We start from the raw sequence: 17,296 nt of genomic DNA, 5'->3' as shown, positions 1-17,296 counted from the left end.
AATTTCATAATTAGATTAAGGGCAAATTGGTCATTTGATTATTAAATGGGTAGATGGGAATAAAAAACTGTTACTGGGGTAAGTGGGATAATTTTAGTTTATTTTGGTGCTTTTGGTCAAGGACCCTTTTTAAAAAGCCCCACCTCATTCCCACCCTTGATGGGGCTCGAACTCCTGACCTCTTATATATGAGACCAAAGTCTTACCACCCCACCAAACACACACACCCAAAGCAAATATATCCATGAACTAAGGGCAATTCTCTTCAAAAAAAAAAAAAAGGCAATTACTAATTTGCCAACTAAATTGGTACTACCAATTCACTGTTCATCCAAAATTGGCAATTGCCTCTGGTATACACAATGCACCAATAAAAGGCATTTCGATAAATCTAGAATATTTAGTGTCAATAATGGTTGTCATGTTGCTAGGAATTTTGTGGCTCAAGTCTCCCAGCCATCGTCCTCTTCTGCTAATAATGATTTGCGTCTACTTTGGAAAAGGGTTTGGAGTGAAGGAGGCACTTAGCAAGAAAATTCATCTGGAGGATGAGGCCTGTGTGCTTTGTCACAATGAGAAGGAGACTGGTGTTCACCTGTTTAAGAACTGCAGCATCACGGCAAGTTTTTGGCTCTTTTGTCCTATGGGACTACGTCCTCAGAAACCACCATGCAACCAATCTATTTGAGTGGATTCTAGAGGTAATCAATTCCATCCGAAAACAGTTCATTGATGCTTTCTTTATGAGATTGTGGACGTTGTGGTTAGAAAGAAATAATGCAGTATGGAACGGGGCTGTTTTCAACCCCATTTATGCGGCTTCATGGAGTTTGAGACTATTGGAAAAGTATCAGAGGTGTCACCCCCTGAAAGTGCAGAATGGGAGTGGAAGGGTTCGCGCTTCAAGGTGGGAATATCCACCAAGTGGAAGATTGAAAATTAACATTACAGGGCTTACAAAATGGAGTCTGGTTAGGGTGGAGTGGGAGTAGTGGTATGGGATGGTGTTGGCCATTTCAAAGCAGCCTGGTCTCGGCACCTAGTCCATGCTTCTTCAGCCCTTCACTGTGAGGCTGAGTCCTGTAGAGCAGGTTTGCTAGTAGCAATCCATCACGGCTGGACAGAAGTGGAGTGGGAGAGTGATTCCTCTGTGTTGGTCGCTGCCTTAAATCATCAAGGGGAGAACAATTAAGAGGTTAGTCAGATATATAGTTGAAGATTGAAAAGATTACATGAATGCTTTTGATTTTATTACTATTCGTCATATTTATAGAGAAGCAAATAGTGTCGCTAATAAGTTAGCACACTTTGCTAGTTAAGGTCACACTATTGACCTTATGTTAGATGAGGCTCCGGGATTGTCACGCCCTGAATTTCGAATAAAAGAAATTCGAATCCGAAACGTGATAACTTAACAAGCAAAAGAACACTATGAAAATTTTTCATTTAAACTAAGCAACAAAAACAAGTCGAACTCATAAATGTCAATACCGACTCATTCTTTAGAGTCACATATTACATTACAGAGAGTTTACAAATTAAACTGAATAACAATTCAATAAGTAAACACACTCACTACATAGCGGATAACTAAAACCAAAAGTACACTCTCACGTCCAAGCTACAACAACAATAAACCTCAGCTTCAACGACGGTTACTCTGACCTGCACAATAACCCTTATACCATGGAGTAGTGCACCAGGTTGAAACAACAAACCCGGTAAATTTTTGCAAGCTCGTGTGAGTAAATCCTAATAACCACAAGACACCTTTTCGACTCAAGGACAACAAATCAACACAAGATTATTTTCCAAAATCAAAATCATTTTCTTTTCCTCTTAGGAAAACGCAAGTCACCGCCGTGACAAACCAAATCATTTAAGATCTCAACAACAAACCAAGAAATCACTCTTCTTTCCTCTTGACAGGAAGCATTTATCACCACAACGACATGATAACACATTTCTCAACTCACTACGAGTCACAATCACAACTACACTCATAAATTAAACTAAATGAAACTAGTAATCCCTGCTTAGAAAATTAGTTCAGGAGGTCACCAAAAAGCACACAATCCAAAATCATAGTAATCCCTGCATATCTTTTAGTTCAGGAGATTACATTAAAATCAAACAATAGAAATCATAATAATCCCTGCATATAGTTTAGTTCAGGAGATTACATTAAAATCAATAATAGAAATCATAGTAATCCCTGCATATAGTTTAGTTCAGGAGATTACATTAAGGGCACGTTTACTTACTTGGAATGGAATGGAATGTAATGGAATGATTACGGAGTAAAAATACTCCTGTGTTTACTAACACATAAAGGAATCGGAATGATTCCAGGTAAAAGAATTCCTGTGTTTACTAACACATGAAGGAATGGGAATTGGTGTAGGTCCCACCTATTTATCAGGAATCGATTCCTGAATACTCAGGAATTCGATTACGAAGGGGGGAGATGGGTTTAGGAATCATTCCTCCAGAATCAATACCGATTCATTTCTTCTCCCATTCCACTTGTCTCCGATTCATGATTATTTTCCATTCCAAGTAAGTAAACGTGCCATAAAACCAATCAATTCAGAAAACAGTAATCCCTACATATAATTTAGTTCATGAGATTACATTAAAACTAATCAATTCAGAAAACAGTAATCCCTGCATATAATTTAGTTCAGGAGATTACGAAAGAAAATAAGCAATTCAATAATAGAAATAAACTAAAAACAATACACACTCAATCATTGATAACACCAATCACTCAACAACCACAACCCACATCATTTACGCAAAATCGTCACGCATATCATTCATATATCACCACACTGGTTATCACATAATATTGTTTTCTCATCTCCAACAACCCACTATGCCAAAAAAGCTATCAGACAACAGAGTTCAGACGACAGAATAGTCATTTTCTGTCGTCTGAGTGTTTCATACTAAACTCAGACGACACATAAATTAAATGTGTTGTCTGAATACATGTAGAAACCATACTTGTTTTATTTTGAATATATAGCCAGATTCAGACGACACTTATATGTCGTTTGAAAAGATGGAAAAAAACCCTAGCAGAAATTTTAGATTTCCCTCCAACAAGTTTGAGTCTTTTCCCTCTCAAGTGCCCAAACCCTATAGCTGACTGGTCAATGTAGTGATATTCAGACAACACAGTTAAGAAATTGTGTCGTCTGAATAAGGTGAGTTTGACTTTTTTTTTTTTTTTTTTTGAAAGGGGTTTGACTTTTTTTGTTTAGGTCTCTTTTGGCATAACACAAACCCTTCGTGTTTTTTCATTCCCACACTCTGTCTAAAACTCTCTCTCCATCAGCAACCCTCTTCCTCTCCATCTCTCTCATTTCATTCCCCCAAAACACCGCAACCTCCCCAACAGACCACCACAATCACTCTCAATCAAAAACAACCATGCCCCAAACGCTGCCTCTTCCTCTTCTGGCTCAACCCTCCATTCAGATCCAATCCCCAAAAGGCTGCTCTCCCAAAGATAGTGGTTTTTTAATTTGGGCGTTTAGGGTTCTTCTGATTTTGGGGTTTGTCTGGTTTCTTACATTTTTCTCATGATTTTTCTTACTGCAGATTGAAATTGATGAAATCTCTCTCACAAAGGCGATGCTTCGAGGCGTGGTCGAAGGACATGCGACCTGGCGTAGACTCGTCGGAGATAGGCGAAGAAGTTAGTTGCTGCGGTGAGTCCACGGTGGTGGTCGAAGGTCTTTTTGTCAACAACATGAACATCGCCGTATGAGCCCGGGTTGGCGTCGTTGATGACCTTTTTGTCGACAAATTCCTCGATCGAGATTCTGATATTGTCTTTGATTATCGCTAGAAGATCACCATGTCCTTCCAATACTTGCAATCTTACATTGCGCCTCTTTTCATGGTATGATCCTGTTTCTGCTTCTTCATTTTGTAATTTCTTCCAATTCTAGGTTAGTTCATTAAGCTGTGAGTCAGACTGTCATCTGCTTTGAATGCTCAACTACTTATAGATCTGAGTGAATTCAATGGCAATTGCATCGTCCAATACTGAGTATCAATGTCAATGTCAGCATATAGGTTTATTTTAGTGTCTACGGTCTGCAAAATGTTATGTATTAGAGCATACAAATTGATATAGTTGATATTTTCTTTGCTTAATTGTTAAACCTATAATGTAATCTGATATGTGGTTTTTTAAGTGCAGTAATCTCTTTCTGCTTCTTCATTTTATAATTGATCTTTTAGTGAGCTGTTCTATTAAAGGAAGTTGCCTTTTAGGGTTTTAATTGCAAAGTGTGTGGGCCTGTGAGCAATTGGGTTCTTTGATTTTGGCATTGACTAATTACATGTTTAGAATTGGTTGGAAGTTTCCAGAGGGAGAATAACTAAATGAAGAAAACAGTAGTTGGTAACATATATGTGTATATGCTAAAGAAGTTTGAATTAGATTTTGAATAGATTACCTCAATGGTGCTGTCATAGATTGCACATCTTAACAGCTTTCTTTGACTTTTGATCAGAATCCTCCTGAAGTTCATGCTAATGCAGCAGTAACACTTTCTGCTATAACTCGAAATGCCCCATCAGCCCTGCCACCAAGCTTTCTAGCCCAAGGTTTGCAGTGAGAGCCATTGTTATTGTTTGGCAATGATTATTTTATAATGTTTCTGTACATAGTTTTGGATGGTGGTTTTGAATTGTTAATATAATTCATATGCAGGTTCGTCACAAGGATATTTGATCATGCATTGGAAGATTTGCCTTCAAAGTTTGGCCTTGTGAACTCACTTTCTGTCTGCATATCTTTGTTGGATCCCCAAAGATCAGCAGCTTCTTCACCCTTGTTTCATTCCTTTTGGAGCCAACATATGTATGAGTCTCCAATCCCTATTAATCCAGACACTGTCAGTGCAATGCTCCCAAAACTCGGTGAGTCTGCTATATATTTCCCAACCAAACGTATTATATGAAAACTCTATCGCATAATACATTATATTGTGTTATTTTCAGTTCATTTCCCAGCACAAATTTTGAATGTCCATGCTTTGTAGAATTTCAATTTAACATGGACTTCATATCCACTTTAAAGGGGCTATCTTGGGTCCAATCCATGAATGGTGGAAGTAATTGAGCCTCAAAGAAGCTTGGATTATTAAGTACGTGGCTCATAACTATAGGGTAAAATATATTGTTAAAGGGGCTATCTCTGCTAGTTGTGTGTCGTACATCATCAAGTGACTTATTCCATCTTCATATTATATAGAACCGTTGTTCTTCCTTTACGGATAGAGAGGGTTGGGTTTTTCGTTTCAATTGTGAAGTATTCAGTTTTTGAAATTGAATCTGCAGATTTTGGGATTAAGCTGTGAGTTGTTTGATTTATTTGCTCGGAGAGCAGTAGTTCGAGGAGTTGAAAGCCGGGTTTAAGGGGAAGATTTGGCATCCTATACACCTGGAAAGTGTGAGGGTTAGGCTGATTGCCAAGGATATTATTGATGCGTTGAAGAGAGGGTTGAGGCATGATCAGGAGTGGACTGACATGGGGGATGCATCGGAGGAGGTCGACTGGAATTCGAAGGCCGGGGGAGTAAGACTGTGCAGTCATTGATGGAGGGTGAGAAGGGGAAAATGGAGGGGAATTGGTCACGTGAGGATGAGATTCTTGATGATAAGTGGATTGAGCATAGTAGGAAGAAGGGTAAGGATAGTGGTGTTAAGGATGCCACTTCACATTTGGTTGATTTGGATTGGGAGATTTTGGTGGTGGATGAGCCGAATGTCAATGTGTTTTGCTTGCCGGGTGGGAAGATTGTGGTCTTCACAGGGTTGCTCAAGCATTTTAGAAGTGATGCCGATATAGCTTTGATAATTGGTCATGAGGTATGATGAGTTATTGTTTAGTTTTTTGGTTATGTGTAGGTGTTAGTTATATGTTGGGGATTCGATCAAACTTGTCCTTTGTGTTATGATTGAAAACTAGGTTGGGCATGCCGTGGCTTGACACTATGAAGAGGGCATCACAAAGAGCCTGTGGGTTGCAATCCTGCAACTGGTTCTTTATCAGCTTATTTCACCTGATTTTGTCAACCCATTATCCAATCTTTTCTTAAGGCTTTTTTTTTCCCGAAGGTACGTTACTGTTGATTATCATTTGCTTATGGATAAAGGATTATGTGCTTTATGACTCTTCTTAGTGTTGGTTCATTTTGATAGAGGAAGATGCACACTGTAAATGGTTGCATATGGCTTCTTGTTTTGTAGTAAGGTTACTTTGATGATCAGTATACTAGGACTTAACCGGAGCATGCGTGCAGTACTTGTTGATTGGCTTGTGGAGGTAATTGATCTTTGTTGATAGCTTGACATAAATATAATTAGTTAGTCTGTGTACATGGAATAAGGATCAGTTTTTTACCTTTAAAAATGGACTTTCTTAGAAATAAAGAAGTAAGAAAATACCATTCACTCACTCCTTGTTAGTGTAAATTCATTAGATGGTTTACTTGTATTGCTAGGATGGCTAAATTCTAATTGCAACTGCAGGTGGCTGAAGAGTACATGCTTGTACCTGATACATTATATCTATAATTCTTGTCGTGGAATTTTTTATTTTGAAGAGAATCACCGTCATTCTTGCCATAGAACTTTTGGTAAGGGCGAAATATATTTTTCACAACATGAGGTACTGTGTAAAGAGAAGCTGAAGTTGAATTCTGATTGTAATTTACGTGGCTCGACTTCTTCTCCCTTTAGGATCAGGTTGCTGAAAGTGCTATTAGCTTTGACTGAGGTAACTGCTTTTGACATTCTTGCTTCATAATCTACAGTTCGTTCTACTTATATATATATAATAATTTTTGTCACATATCCCTTCATTTAATTAGGTGATGGAAGTGCCCTGTGTTGGTATTGAGAATGTCATTATAATCTCTTAACCAACATAAGCGTCACATGGCATTTGACAACAAAACTACCATAATAACTGTCAAAGAATAACAGATTTCTAGTTTTATTTCTTAATTATGAATTACAGAAATTATTTTTGCACAACATGTACTAGTCTGAGCCATGTACAGTGTGCCTTAAGTAATTTACTTTTCTTTATATATATATATATATATATATATATTTTTTTTTTACAGGTTCTGGCATTGCTGGATGGTGCCATAAAGATAGAATATTTATCTTCAAATTTTGAGACTACCGGTGAGCAGCTATATTCCTCAAATGAAAAAGGACGTACGTGTTACTAGCAATTTTTCTTTTCCTGATAGCGTTGTTGTGCTTCCATGGATACCACTTACAACAGTTGCTGTGGCTCTTAGGCTCATGGAGTTTGATATATGTGGCCATCGTAAACATGCTACAGAAGAAGCTGGAGACTCAGAAGAACAAGGAATTTGGGAATTTTATAGTAAGTAATATCATAATATCATATTAATATCATATAATTTAGTTTAGAAAATTATCCGGAATGGGTATAATGAGGAATGAATCACTTGGTTAGTGCATGCAGATGTTGTGTTCCCTAATCAAGTAATCAGTAATTTTCTCCCAGCCATTAAGCATTCAAGTTTTGTCAACAGAAGATAGATGTGTGTGTACACTTGAAGTGGAAATATTGAAATTAAGCAACTGTGATCAACTGCAATATATTTGATATCCATATACTTATTTGCTGGTCAGTGATCCTGATCAACTGTATTAAATACGTACTTTCAAGGTGCATAGAGTATACGACTGCTAAATTAAGCTGTGTCCTGTTCTCATAAGAGTATAATGCTGGCATTCCCATATATTGCGACATCAGAGAAGGATGCTATATATATGTATATAAGCGCATGATAACTTTCCATAGCATCCTTCTATGTTTCGCATGTCAATATCAATTCCTTACAAGCCATGAAGTTGATTTCTACAACTATGTTTATGTTTAGGTTAAAGGTACATGAAAGAAGCCCGATTCCTTACAAGCCAAATGAAGTTTTGCCAATCAATCATCATGGAACAATGGATTCAAGACATTGGTTGTAGAAGGATGAGAAGGCTCAGAAGTTAGCTCTAAGACATGGGCTTGAGGACGTAAGCTCTAATCTCCCATTAGGAATAAGTAGGCTAGTGTTTGGTTGCAATTACATTATTGTACTTTGGTTTATGTATGAGACAATTATGGATGTATTTCTTGGCTGCAATGACAGATTAAATAATATAAGGCATTTGTGTATTTTCTAGATTACATCCTAGTTGTCACACAATATGAACACAAATGTGTCATCTGAAATACAATGCAACCACTAAATGAAAGTTAAAATATGTTGTTGGACATATCTAAGAACAACAGAAACAAGAAAAAATATGTTGTTACTTGTGCACTCAAACAACAGAAAATTGTCTTCTGAAATAAAAAGCAACGACAAAATGAAATCCAAATATGTTGTTGGACATATCTACGAACAACAGATACAAGAAAAAATATGTTGTTACTTGTGCACTAAAACAACAGATAAATGTTATTGTAGGCTACTAAAGACGATAGATAAATGTAATCTGAACTGAATGCTAATGACAGTTAACTGTTATTGGAATTTGAATAAAACAACACAAAACTGTTATTATAAGTCATTCAGACAACAGATAGGATTTCATATCTTTTACTTTGGAGCATTCAAACCACATTTTTCTGCCTTTGGAATAAGCATTAGATCATAGAAATTACAAGGAACTGTTATTTGTTTTCAGATCACATCACATTTATCTGTCGTCTGAATTCACTAGCCTCATGTCTTGATTTCATCAGACAACAGAAGACCAAAAAACTTTCTGTCGTCTGATTTTTCAGACGACAGAGGAAATCTGTCGTCTGATACCCCCAAGAGACGGCACCGTACTAGACAACAGAAATTTTTTTGATCAGACGACAGATCTCCTCTGTCGTCTGATAGCTTTTTTGGCATAGTGACCTCAAAACAATAACGAAATCATTTTCCAATATTAATTTCTCAACTCAAAACCGTCACCAAAATCATACATACTTCTTTCAAAACTCAAAGCCGACAAAACCATATTTTCTTTCCAAAATCATTTATTTTCCTCAACTTCACATTGCACAACAATTGTAAACTGAACACACAATTCCACCAAGATATATATATATATATATATATATATACGTAGTCATCCACTCAAGGATGCCCCTAATAACAACTATAGTTCACAATTACAAAACCAGTGAAAAATTATTTTTATAATAAAATTTCATTTTTACTTACCGATGAACCGTAGACGATCAAGTCCATATAATTTAAAACAAATATTTATCTACGAAAACATATTAATAATTAAACAAATAATTCCAACTAATAAAGTAATTCCATTCATAAATGAACCTCGTGAGATTTACTCACCTCGAAATTCCCGCTGCGTCTTCACACAACTTAGGTAATTACAGAACGTACTCTGTCAAGCACCTAAGGAAAATACAACCTCGATTCAGTACACGAATCACCAAAACAATTAAATTCTGAAACTCCCGAAACAATCCAAAAATCCGAAAGTGACACCAATCGAGGCGAAACTTCATCCGAGACCACCCAAAGTCTCTGGAACACTTCTACGGTCAATATAACAAAGTTATAAGTCAATCGGACGACCGGATCCTCACGGATCGAAAATCGAGACAATTAAAAACGGTAAATAACAAATTCATCTGAACTCCAAAAATTACGTATTATATATCGAAATGCTCGTATCCATGAGTAGATGATAAATAAAATCAGAAACTGCCTCTGACATGACCGGAACGCCGTAAGTGCCGCTGTAGGCGGCCAAACTCAAAATCACAACAATCCAACCGTCCAAAATGGAGTTTATACTATGAAGGTCAACTTTAATACCTGAGGTTTTGGCCGGTTTGGCCTAGATCGACCGGGATCAAGCCCACAAGCAGGAGTTTACTATTCACTCCGAGTTGACTATTTTCCGGTGAAAATCCTCCACAACCACTACCATGGATCGAAAGAGGAAGCTCCCACGAACCTAACAAGACCGGTTTGAGCCGCTGCCATTGCCGGAGGAGGAAGTTTCGGTCGGGTCTAACTGCCCCTACCTTCGCCGCCTCGATACGCCACCGTGGGTGAGATTCGGAGCAAGCCACAGGGAAGACGGCGAGGCTAGTTTGAGTCGTTCTTGGCCGGTCCCGTCGCCAGAGGTGGCCGGAATTGGCCGAAAAAGTCGGGTCGGGTCGGCCGGGCACAGGTCAGATCAGTCGAAAAACTTGGATAATGAGAATTTCAGCCGAGAGAGAAAAAAGAAAATAAATTTTCCAAATTCAGAAATTTTTGGAATTATGAAAAAAAATTCCAGAAATTTCATATTTATAGGAAAATTTCCAAAAAAAAAAAAAAAAATTCCGTCGGCCATAACTTTATCATACGAACTCCGATTTTCACGTTCCATATATCCAAGAACTCGTATTGACGCACTCTACGACTTTTGTGAAGAAAGTTTTTAGAGAAACTCAACGAATAAAAAATCAACCCTTTGACATTTCGAAAATAAAACGTTCCGAGTAATTATTCGTCTGAAACACTTCCGCTTCACACTCGATCCACGAAATCCTACTAACGAACACTTTATTAATTCAAGGAAATTCCAAGAAATTAATAACGAATTTCAGGGGTCTTACAGGGATTTATTCAGAATGTCCTCTATGAAGAATTATGTAATATTTCTATGAGCACTCGAGGTATTGATACTATGTCCCCCTTGATGAGACAAATTCATATTAATAATAATTTAGGCGTGGGGATGAGTTTCCCAACTTGACTGGGTTCCAAACCTCTTATTAAAAAAATAATAAAATAAAATAAAAGGGCAATTTCAGTGTCACTCCACTATTCATACTTCAAATTCATTAATTCAAAATAACATTAAACTTATAATTTGATTAATTAATTAATTAGTTAATAATGAGATTAACCATACAACATTAATTTTAAAAAAAGGATTAATTTCAGTTTACCCCCCTGAGGTTTGGGGGTGTCATCATTTCACCCCCCAAACTCTCAATTTCACTTTTTTACCCCCTGAACTTTCCAATTTCAATCAGTCGTGTCCAATTTCTCCTATTCCGTCCAAATTGGACTTTAACTCTGACTTTTGAGGGGTAAAATGGTCATTTCAAGACAAAAAAAAAATTCATTTTTTTTTTTTTTTTTTTTCTGTTTTTTTCGTTTTTTTTTTTTTTTTTAATTTTATTTTGTCTTCAACTTATACACCACAAGTTATAATAGGTTTATAAAAATAAAAAAATACTCTAGGTGGTTAAAAGCCGCTCGCTGGTCTACGATATTTATTATATATCTCCGATAAAGTGAAGAATTTTAGGATATATCCCCAATAAAGTGAAGAAATATCTGTAAAAAATAATTTTACACTTTATCTGTAAATAAATATCTGTATATCCCCAATAAAGTGAAGAAATATCTGTGTAAAATCATTTTTGGCCTACGATATTTGTGATATATCTCCAATAAAGTGAAGAATTTTAGGATATATCCCCAATAAAGTGAAGAAATATCTGTAAAAAATGATTTTACACTTTATCTGTAAATATCTGTATATCCCCAATAAAGTGAAGAAATATCTGTTTAAAATCATTTTTTACAGATATTTATTTACAGATAAAGTGTAAAATTATTTTTTATAGATATTTCTTCACCTTATTGGGGATATATCCTAAAATTCTTCACTTTATCAGAGATATATCACAAATATCGTAGACCAGCGAGTGTGTAAAATCATTTTTTACAGATATTTATTTACAGATAAAGTGTAAAATTATTTTTTACAGATATTTCTTCACTTTATTGGGGATATATCCTAAAATTCTTCACTTTATCGGAGATATATCACAAATATCGTAGACCAGCAAGAGGCTTTCAACCACTTAGAGTATTTTTTTGTTTTTATAAACCTATTATAACTTGTGATGTATAGGTTGAAGACAAAATAATAAATAAAAAAAAACAGAAAAAAAAAAAAAAAAAACGAATTTTTTTATTTTTTTATTTTTTTGTCTTTAAATGACCATTTTACCCCTCAAAAGTCAGAGTTAAAGTCCAATTTGGACGGAATAGGAGAAATTGGACACGACTGATTGAAATTGGAAAGTTCAGGGGGTAAAAAAGTGAAATTGAGAGTTTGGGGGGTGAAATGATGACACCCCCAAACCTCAGGGGGGTAAACTGTAATTAATCCTTAAAAAAATAATGAATAATTTTTCATACCAAGTCAAATTCTATATCAAGTATAGATATCGTTATCCTTAGAAAAAAAAATTATGACACTTGATAAGATTATTGACCAATCTTCATTTGCTACATGTACTTACATAGGCATTTGCCAAGTATAATTAGCTATAATGAGCCACGCTCATGATACCGTCAGCGGTACCAACAATCACCAACTGTGTGACCTACTGAAACACAGCCAAGCAGGCTATCACCTAAGCCCCGGTTCACACCCAGATCACCGTTGACGTGCCGCATCAAGATAGCCTCGCTGAAGCATCAGAAGCTGGGAACTAAAGCATATCAATCCCACTTCGAAAACAAGGAAGAGATCAGTCTCTTCCCTACCTATAAAAGGTTCATTCATTTCTCCTCATTAATTACGCATTTACTACTTACCTACTGTTATTCTGTCAACGCAAATACATTGACTAATTTAGGCATCGGAGAAGAGAAGACCGCCCAACGCGGTCTCCCTCTGACGCCCTTTGTATTCCACTTGACAGGTAGCGGAAACTCTGAGAACATCGCAAGTAGCAGTCCGCCCATCGGACCAGCGTTAACTGAGACTTGGGCTACCGCTCAATCTTAAACATTAACACTACATGTCGATTTTAGATAAAGATATCTTTATCTTACATAAAAAAAAAATTTGATTTATGATAAGATAATCATTGATTCTTCATTGACCCGTGTCTACTATAGACATCGTTATCTTCTGAAAATATATCTAGGGTATCTGATAAGATTTTTTACCTATAATACGTGACACGTGTAAATATCCTAACTTTTTATCTTTCAAGATTGGTAATAAATAAGCTTCAGACTTCATTATCTAATCACACATTCCTCTCATTCTACACCTACATTTCTTTTGAAATCTTATCATCCATCTCATTTCTCCTCTTTCTATGTAATACCCCGAAAAATCCAAATTAAATTTTGTGGATTTTTAGAAATGATTTCACGATAGTGGGAGCGAGTACGAGGCTCGGAGGAATTGTGGAATTAGTTCGAACGATTAATTTTCGAAAAAACGAACGTTATTTAGGGGGTCTCAAAAAGTGACTTTTTATACATTGGGAATTTGGGAAAACTTCCTTCATGAAAGTTGTAGAGGACATTAAACCGAGTGCGTGCATATGTGGTACGTAAAAATCGGAGTTCGTATGCGAAAGTTATAAGCAAAATATGAAAGTTACTGTTTATGGTAGATTGGTATAAATTTGAAATGTTACTGTAGCCAGGTAACTTTTCTTTCTTTTCTCTCTCCTTCCCCCGTGCTCTCTCAGTCTCTCTCTTCTGCAACTCTCTCTTTCTCTCTTCTGCAACCTCCTCTTTCACCACCTCTAGACCACCAAATGGCGAGCTGCGAGCATCGATAGACTCGTCTCTTCCTCCTTATCACGCATGTGGGAGTTGTTTACGACGATTTGGCCGGAAATGTGGAGATCGAAGCCAACATTTTTACTGTAGCAAATTAGTCAACGCCGATTTCCGGCCACCTCCAGTCATAAACCCAGGTCCATTAGAAGCGCCTTAAGCCGCTCTTCATGCTCGCCAAGTCTCATAACCCAGATCGAAGCATGGAGGAAGAAAGCATAATTGGAAAATTTCACTGTACATCGGAGTGCTTAATTGTTCGGCTACTTCAAGGTATTTTCTGACTTTGTCACAGTTGAGAAAGTGATTGGAAATGTTGAGATGATGCTGTGGATGAAATTTGGTGGCCAGAGGAGGTGGTTGACCGCCGCGTTGACCGCCGTTGACCGCCCACTGACCGCCGCTTGTGGCGGCGTATTCGACCATATTTTGAGTTTTTATTATCTAGGTGATGATCTACGCATCCTTACGAGCGTTTTGATATATTACAAGGTCATTTTAGAAAACGTTGATAAATAGTGAATTTATGTTTTGACGTTACTATTTAACATTTTTACGTTTTATCTTCGGTTTACGATCTGTGAGGATCTGACCATCGGTTTTACTTCAAATTTGGATATGATGATCTTATGACTGTCCCAGTGGCTTTGTGTGGTCATGGGCGAAGATCCGACCGTTGGATCTTCGTATAAATGTAAAACAATGATTCGGAAGGCGATTCGTGAGAATCCGACCGTCAGATTTTCGTATAATTTTATGGAGATGTTTGTTAGAGTGATTCAAGAAGATCTGACCATTGGATCTTTGTGATAATTTTGGAGGATGATCCTAAGGGCGATCCGTGAGGATCCGACCGTTGGATCATCGTATAATTTTGATCCGACCGTTGGATCATCGTATAATTTTGATCCGACCGTTGGATCATCGTATAATTAGGATCCGACCGTTGGATCATCGTATAAATTCGATCTGACCGTTGGATCATCATTAAATTAGAATCCGACCGTTGGATTTCCGTATATGTGTGGTTTATGAATGATTGCTAAGTTAAGATCGTATCTGACTAGGTGATTGACGGTTTGAGTTGGTGGACGATTGTGGATCGTATTTTGAGCTGAATTGAAGACGCAGCGGGATTATCGAGGTGAGTAAACCTCACGTGGTTCATATTACGAACCCAATACAATTAATTGCTTATTTTGTTGCAATCATATGAACTATTGTTGGTGTATTAGACATTCCTGTGTGAATGTCTGTATATATATTATTACGTGAAATAATATGTATTGTTGGAGTTGTGTTGAGTTTATTGTTGAGAAACAATATATTGTGAGAGGTATTGAGTTTATTGTTGAGAAACAATATATTGTGAGAGGTGTTGAGTTTTATTGTTGAGGAACAATAAATTGTTGTGATCTGTGGAGATCACTAGGTCACGAGGTGACCATGGCATCTATTAGTGAATCACGCTCTCGTACCGGGCTGGTGGTTATTAATAGTATTAAATCGTAATCACGTCTGTGGCCGGACGAGTGGTTACGTTCAGTTAGAGCTCTAGTCTGTCTGCCAAATGTGGAGTGAACTTATGAGTGAAATTGAGAGTAACTCATAAGTGTCAATATATATATGGTAACCTTATGAGGGAAATTGAGAGTAACTCATAAGGGTCTATATATATATATGAGTCTGTCTACCAAATGTTGGGAAATCTTATGAGCGAATTTGAGAGTAACTCATAAGTGTCTATATATATATATGAGAGTGAGTGATCTTATGAGCTAAATTGAGAGTAACTCATAAGTGTCTATATATATATATGAGAGTGAGTGATCTTATGAGCTAAATTGAGAGTAACTCATAAGTGGCTATATATATATATGAGAGTGAGAAAGTAACGTGGGTTTGTGGTAGTCTTGAAATCTAATAAATCAACAGTTCTTTCTTGTTTACTCATACTGGCTGTAAAAAGCTTACCGGGTTTTGTGTTGTTGCAACTCCCGGTACACTATTCAAATTGTGTAGCGGGAAATCCTACAGGACAGGAGAACCAGGACGGTGATCGTGCGGTTAGAGCAATTGTTAGAGTTTTACAGCAATTGTAAGTTGTGAGGTGCGTTATGCTCATTTAGAGCTTTACAATATTGCTTGTGAGAGTGAATTGTAATAATGAACTCGAGGTTTCGAGATTTGGAGTTTGTGTACCGTGTGGTGAAGTTATATTGAGAAAAAAAAATTCAGAATGTTTATTTGATTAAATGGTTTAATTCATGTTTCGGATTTGAATTTATCATTCAAAATTCGGGGCGTGACAGTTTGGTATCAGAGCGTAAGGTGCATATTTGGTGATGTGTCAATACCTTCCGAGTGATGGCCCGTCTGCAGCGGATCCCCATCGTGTGCTCTTCGGTATTGGCTAAGTCATTGGGTATGCGTGAGTGTTGGGAGTTGTTTAGGCCGCTAGGTCGTTTTAGGAACGTGAATACCTTCCCTATAGTATTGACTTGGTTAATATGAATTTGTATTTGACTTATACTGTGTTTTAGGTGTTATACATGTATTAGCCAAGCATACTATACTCCTTAGGTGATGGAGATTCGAAGGGGTTGTACTTAGAACCTTACAGTTGTCTTGTAGGTTCGTATTGGAATAAGTTCAGTGGCCGCGAGTTACAATCCTTGAGGAATAGGAACCTCTTGATTCAACTCTGTTAAGTCAACGAGGATTGTTTTATGGAAATGAGGTTCTTTTGATTGTTGAAGTGTTTGGTTGAAGGCATGATGTGGATCTATGCACGTACCTAGTGTGGATACGAGTATTGATTGATAGAAGTTTACCTTCTTAAGTTAGACGTACATATGTTTTTGGATGAGATGTACATGTCAAATAATAGATATCTTGTTTTGTAATGAGATGTCCTTGTGGAGTTTGTTAGTAGGGTTGAGGTTAGGGAAGAAATTATTGTGGTTACTTCTTCCTTGTGCTTGTAAGTTGTTAAGCAGGGTTTAAGGTGCGAGACAAGAATTTTATTTTGTGCTCGATGGTTAGAGAGGAGAGACCATTGTTTTGGGTTGTCGTTGAGTACTATAATTCCTTCAGAATCAGGATTGTTGGTAGAATTGGAATTAGTAGTAGTTTTGGTGATTCTGAATTTGAATTGAGTTCGCGAGATGTGTCTTATATACGTGGTTGATGTTACTTGCATCATTTTGGAACGATACGTTACGATTCACAAGGAAAACTGGATTTGAAATTTATTCATTTGAACACCATGGGTTGATGACCTGACCGTGACTTGTGAATATAGTTTTGTTCAAGTGAATGAAATTGAATTTTGTGGCCTTTGTGTGGTGAACTAGTTTTCTTAAGTTTTGGATCGTAGTATGGAGATGGGCTGCAGTGAATTTGAAGTTGTTGTGTGTTTTAAGTTTAAGTAGGCGGGACACTTAAAGTTTTGCAATGGAGTTGATTTTGGTGTAATTAATTGGGAGAGTTAGAATCAGTTCTTGTGAATGATGTTGGATGAGAGTGTGTGCCTTTGGTGATTGATTTTAGGTGTTATAGTTAAACGCAATTTCGGATATTGATTTTAGTGATTTTGTTAGGTATCCATA

At 36.9% G+C, this 17,296-nt stretch overlaps 1 long non-coding RNA gene and 1 pseudogene across 1 annotated transcript; both read left to right on the top strand.

Moving 5' to 3' along the window:
- The first annotated feature begins 478 nt into the window (after nt 1-478).
- On the top strand, nt 479-8,248 carry LOC133716431 (mitochondrial metalloendopeptidase OMA1-like; annotated as a pseudogene).
- A 5,011-nt stretch (nt 8,249-13,259) lies between these two features.
- Nucleotides 13,260-16,678, top strand: LOC133713649 (uncharacterized). The gene is made up of 3 exons (XR_009848174.1): nt 13,260-13,958; nt 14,753-14,829; nt 15,708-16,678. It is a non-coding gene; the product is annotated as an uncharacterized LOC133713649 (long non-coding RNA).
- The last annotated feature ends 618 nt before the right edge of the window (nt 16,679-17,296 follow it).

Source organism: Rosa rugosa, chromosome 6, assembly GCF_958449725.1.
Source record: "Rosa rugosa chromosome 6, drRosRugo1.1, whole genome shotgun sequence".
Classification (NCBI taxonomy): Eukaryota; Viridiplantae; Streptophyta; class Magnoliopsida; order Rosales; family Rosaceae; genus Rosa; species Rosa rugosa.
Note: the sequence above shows the minus strand (reverse complement) of the source record. Positions and strands in the feature narration are given on the sequence as shown.